Source organism: Bubalus bubalis, chromosome 4, assembly GCF_019923935.1.
Source record: "Bubalus bubalis isolate 160015118507 breed Murrah chromosome 4, NDDB_SH_1, whole genome shotgun sequence".
In the NCBI taxonomy this organism is placed as follows: domain Eukaryota; kingdom Metazoa; phylum Chordata; class Mammalia; order Artiodactyla; family Bovidae; genus Bubalus; species Bubalus bubalis.
Window position 1 is genome coordinate 43,862,238 of NC_059160.1, and position 5,847 is coordinate 43,868,084.

The window sequence follows — 5,847 nt, forward strand, 5'->3', positions numbered from 1 at the left end:
AGGTACCATTTCACAGCAGTCAGAATGGCTGCTATCCAAAAGTCTACAAGCAATAAATGCTGGAGAGGATGTGGAGAAAAGGGAACCCTCTTACACTGTTGGTGGGAATGCAAACTAGTACAGCCACTATGGAAAACAGTGTGGAGATTCCTTAAAAAACTGGAAATAGAACTGCCATACTACCCAGCAATGCCACTTCTGGGCATACACACCGAGGAAACCAGAAATGAAAGAGACACTTGTATCCCAATGTTCATCACAGCACTGTTTATAATAGCCAGGACATGGAAGCAACCTAGATGTCCATCAGCAGACGAATGGATAAGAAAGCTGTGGTTCATATACATAATGGAGTATTACTCAGCCATTAAAAATAATACATTTGAATCCATTCTAATGAGGTGGATGAAACTGGAGCCTATTATACAGAGTGAAGTAAGCCAGAAAGAAAAACACCAATACAGTATACTAATGCATATATATATGGAATTTAGAAAGATGGTAACGATAACCTTGTATACAAGACAGCAAAAGAGACACAGATGTATAGAACAGTCTTTTGGACTCTGTGGGAGAGGGTGAGGGTGGGATGATTTGGGAGAATGGCATTGAAACATGTATATTATCATATGTGAAACGAATCTCCAGTCCAGGTTTGATGCATGATACAGGGTGCTCGGGGCTGCTGCACTGGGATGACCCAGAGGGATGGTACAGGGAGGGAGGTGGAGGGGGGGTTCAGGATGGGGAACACATGTACACCCGTGGCAGATTCATGTAAATGTATGGCAAAACCAGTACAATATTGTAAAGTAATTAGCATCCACTTAAAATACATGAATTAAAAAAATAAAAATATAATGATACAGATAGGTTGATACTAAAACTACAAAATATATGCCATGCAAACAATAATCAAAAGTAAGCAGCAGGAGCTATATTAATATCAGATAGATTTTAGAGCAAAGAAAATTATGAGGAACAGAAAGGAATATTATATAATGATAAAAGGATCATTGATAGTGTTAAAGCCTTTAACTGTGTGGATTCCAACAAACTGGAAAATTCTTAAAGAGATGGGAATACCACCTTACCTACCTTATGAGAACGCCGTATGCAGGTCAAGAAGCAAGGGTTGGAACCAGACATGAAACAACAGACTGACTCCAAATTGGGAAAAGAGTAGACAAAGGCTGTATATTGTCACCCTGCTTATTTAACTTATATGCAGAGTACATCACGCGAAATGCCGGGCTGGGTGAAGCACAAGCTGGAATCAAGATTTCTGGGAGAAATATCAATAACCACAGTTATGCAGATAGCACCACCCTAATGGAAGAAAGCAAAGAGGAACTAAAAAGCCTCTTGATGAAGGTGAAAGAGAAGAGTGAAAAAGCTGGCTTAAAACGCAACATTCAAAAAATTAAGATCATGGCATCTGGTCCCATTATTTCATGGCAAATAGATGGGGGGGGGGGGAATGGAAACAGTAACAGACTTTATTTTGGGGTTTCCAAAATAACTGCAGATGGTGACTGCAGCCATGAAATTAAAAGATGCTTGCTCCTTGGAAGAGAAGCTATGACAAACCTAGACAGCATATTAGAAAGCAGAGACATCACTGCTGACAAAGGTCTCTATAGTCAAAGTTATGGTTTTCCCAGTAGTCTTGTGAGAGGGATGACCATAAGGAAGTCTGGGTGCTGAAGAATTGATGTTTCCAAATTGTGGTGCTGGACAAGACTCTTGAGAGTTCCTTGCACAGCAAGGAGGTCAAACTAGTTAATCTTAAAGGAAATCAACCCTGAATATTCATTGGAAGGACTGATGCTGAAGCTGAAGCTCCAATATTTGGCCACCTGATGCGAAGAGCTGACTCATTGGAAAAGACCCTAATGCTGGGAAAGAGTGAGGGCAGGAGGAGAAGAGGGAAAGAGGATGAGATGGTTGGATGACATCATTGATTCAATGGATGTGAGTCTGTGCAAATTCCAGGAGATAGTGAAGGACAGGGAAGCCTGGCATGCTGCTGTTCATGGGGTCGAAGAGTTGGACACGACTGAGTGACTGAACAATAATAACAAAAAGGATCATTCTATCAAGACCTAGAAATACTAAATGTATGTGCACCCAAAAGTATGGATGCCAAATTTGTAAAGCAAAAACTGATAGAATTAAAAGGAGAAATAGACAAATCCATGTTTATAGTTTGAGATTCCTCTCAGTAATTGATAAAACAACTAAACAGGAAATCAGCAAGTATAACAGATACACTCTACAATGACAGCAGCCAACAGGATCTAATCAATATTCATAGAACACTTTATCCGTCAACAGCAGAGTACTATTTCTTGTCTTGTGCACAAGACAGACCACATCAGGCCACTGGCACAACATACCAAGCTTGTTGGACATACTGGCAGTACTGAGAAAAAAATTTATTGTACTAAATGCCCACATTAGAAAAGAAAAAAACTCTCAGATCAGTAAGCGAACCTCACACCACAAGAAACTATAAAAAAAGAGAGAAAAAAAGACTTCCCTGGTGGCCCAGTGGTTAAGACTCTGACTGCCAGTGCAGGAGACATGGGGTTAGATCCCTGGTCCAGTAAGATTCCACACGCTGAGGGACAACCAAGCCCATTGCCCTAGAGCTCATACTCCACAACATAAGAAGCCCCCAGAATGAAGAGCCCAGGCACTGCAACTAGAGAAAGCTCATGCACAGCAGTGAAGGCCCAGCGCAGCCATTAATTAAATAATTTAAAAAATCAAAGCAAGCAGAAGGAAGGAAATGATAAAGGGCATAGATCAATGAGATTAGAAACAGATACCCAAGGCAGGGTTGGGGGTGGGGGGGATGGTGGTGGTGGGGAATCAGTGAAATGGAAAGTTTATTCTTTGAAAATATCAATAAAATTGACAAACCTCAAGCAAGACTGAAGAGAAAAAGAAGACCAAACTGCCAATATCAGAAATTAAGGGATTCAACTACAGGTCCAGCAGATATAAAAGCATAAGAAATATGAACAACTCAATATACATAACTTTGAAAATTTATTTGAACAGGACCAATTCTTTGAACTGCATAAACTACCTCATTTCACCAATATGAAGGAGATAATTTGAATAATCCTATAACTTATAAAGAAATTCAACTTATAATTTTTAAAACTTCTAAAAAAGAACTATCCAAGCTCAGTTGGTTTCACAGAAATACACTACATGTTTTAAAAATTAACATCAATTGAACATGTATATTATCATATGTGAAATAGATTGCCAGTCCTGGTTCAATGCATGAGACAGAGTGCTCAGGGCTGGTGCACTGCGATGACCCTGAGGGATGTGATGGGGAGGGAGATGGGAGGGGGCTTCAGAATGGGGAACACATGTACACCCATGGCTGATTCATGTCAATGTATGGGAAAAACCACTACAATATTGTAAAATAATTAGCCTCCAGTTAAAATAAATTAATTTTAAAAAAATCAATTGTACACTTCCAAAAAAATAGAATAGGAGGAAACTTTTCCCAACTCATTTTATGAGATCAGTATTACTCTGATACCAAAATAAAAAACAGCACAAAAAAGAGAAAACTGCAGACCGATATCCTTCATGAATAGAGAGGGGAAAATATGTCACAAAATATTAGCAAATAGAATTCAGCAATATATAAGAATTCTACATCTTGACCAAGCAGGATTTTATTCCAAGGATGCAAAGCTGGTTTAATATTCAAAAATCAAGCTAAGCCACCATATTAGCAGGCCAAAGAAGAAAATCACGTGATCATATCAACTGATGCAGAAGAAGCATTTAACAAAACTCAATTCCTACTCATGATTTAAAACTCTTAGAAAGTAGGAACAGAGGAGAACTTACATGCTATATGATTCCATTTACACAACATTTTCAATGTTAAAAAATTATAGAGATGAATACAAAATTAACAGATTAGGAGTTGCCAGTTGGAGAAGCCAATGGCACCCCACTCCAGTACTCCTGCCTGGAAAATCCCATGGATGGAGGAGCCTGGTAGGCTGCAATCCATGGGATTGCGAAGAGTCGGACACGACTGAGCGACTTCACTTTCACTTTGCACTTTCATGCATTGGAGAAAGAAATGGCAACCCACTCCAGTGTTCTTGCCTGGAGAATGCCAGGGATAGGGGAGCCTGGTGGGCTGCTGTCTACAGGGTCACACAGAGCTGGACACTACTGAAGCGACTTAGCAGCAGCAGTAGTTAAGGGTGCTTAGGAGAAGGGCGAGAGATCTTTGTGGCAAGAGAACAGTTTTTGGTCTTGGTGGTGTATAGTTACACAAACCCACACGTTATGCAATGACATAGACATTCACACTCGTCGTACCAGAGTCACTTTTCTGGTTGTGATTTTATGTAAACTGTGGTCATTAGAGGAAACTGGGTTAGGTGTACACTGAACCTCTCTGGGGGTTTGCCTGGTGGCTCAGCTGGTAAAGGATCTGCCTGCAATGCAGGAGACCTGGGTTCAATCCCTGGGTTGGGAAGATCCCCTGGAGAAGGGAAAGGCTACCCACTCCTGTATTCTGGTCTGGAGAATTCCATGGACTGTATGGTCCATGGAGTTGCAAAGAGTCGGACATGACTGAGCTATGTTCACAACCTCTCTGTACTAACTTTGCAACTCTCCAGAATCTACAACTATTTCACAATAAAGCATTTAGTTTGCTTTTAATTCATGGGCCTTTTTATTCAGTTCAGTTCAGTTCAGCTTGGTCACTCAGCCGGGTCCAACTCTTTGCAACCCCGTGGACTTCAACATGTCAGGCTTCCCTGTCCATCACCAAGTCCCAGGGCTTGCTCAAACTCAGGTCCATTGAGTCGGTGATGCTATCCAACCATCTCATCCTCTGTCGTCTCCTTCTCTTCCTGCCTTCTATCTTTCCCAGCATCAGGGTCTTTTCAAATGACTCAGTTCTTGTGCTTGCTTCGGCAGCACATATACTAAAATTGGAACGATACAGAGATTAGCATGGCCCCTGCGCAAGGATGACACGCAAATTCATGAAGCGTTCCATATTAAAAAAAAAAAAAAAAAAAAAACAAAAAAAACCCAGTTCTTCGCATCAGGCGGCCAAAGTATTGGAGTTTCAGCTTCAGCATCAGTCCTTCCAATGAATATTCAGGACTGATTTCCTTTAGGATTGACTGATTTGATCTCTTTGCAGTCCAAGGGATTCTCAAGAGTCTTCTCCAACACCACAGTTCAAAAGCATCAATTCTCCTGCATTCAGCTTTCTTTATAGTCCAATTCTCACATCCATATATGACTACTGGAAACACCATAGCTTTAACTAAACAGACCTTTGTTGGCAAAGTAATGTCTCTGCTTTTAATATGCTGTCTAGGTTGGTCATAGCTTTTCTTCCAGGGAGCAAAGGTCTTTTAATTTCATGGCTGCAGTCACCATCCGCAGTGATTTTACAGCCCCCAAAAATTAAGTCTGTCACTGTTTCCATTGTTTCGCCATCTGTTTGCCATGGAGTGATGAGACTGGATTCCATGACCTTAGTTTTTGAATGCTGAGTTTTAAGTCAGCTTTTTCACTCTCCTCTTTCACTTTCATCAAGAGGCTCTTCAGTTCCTCTTCAATTTCTGCCATAAAGTTGGTGTCATCTGCATATCTGAGGTTATTGATATTTCTCCCAGCAATCTTGATTCCAGCTTGTGCTTCTTCCAGCCCAGAGTTTCTCATGATGTACTCTGCATATAAGTTAAATAAGCAGGGTGACAATATAGCCTTGGTGTACTCCTTTCCCAATTTGCAGCCAGTCTGTTGTTCCACATTCAGTTCTAACTG

The 5,847-nt window shown here is 40.7% G+C and overlaps 1 non-coding gene across 1 annotated transcript; it reads left to right on the forward strand.

The window, feature by feature from the left end:
• Window positions 1–4,967: 4,967 nt before the first annotated feature.
• LOC112584757 lies at window positions 4,968–5,071 on the forward strand. Its single transcript, XR_003109164.1, has one exon. It is a non-coding gene; the product is annotated as a U6 spliceosomal RNA (small nuclear RNA).
• The last annotated feature ends 776 nt before the right edge of the window (window positions 5,072–5,847 follow it).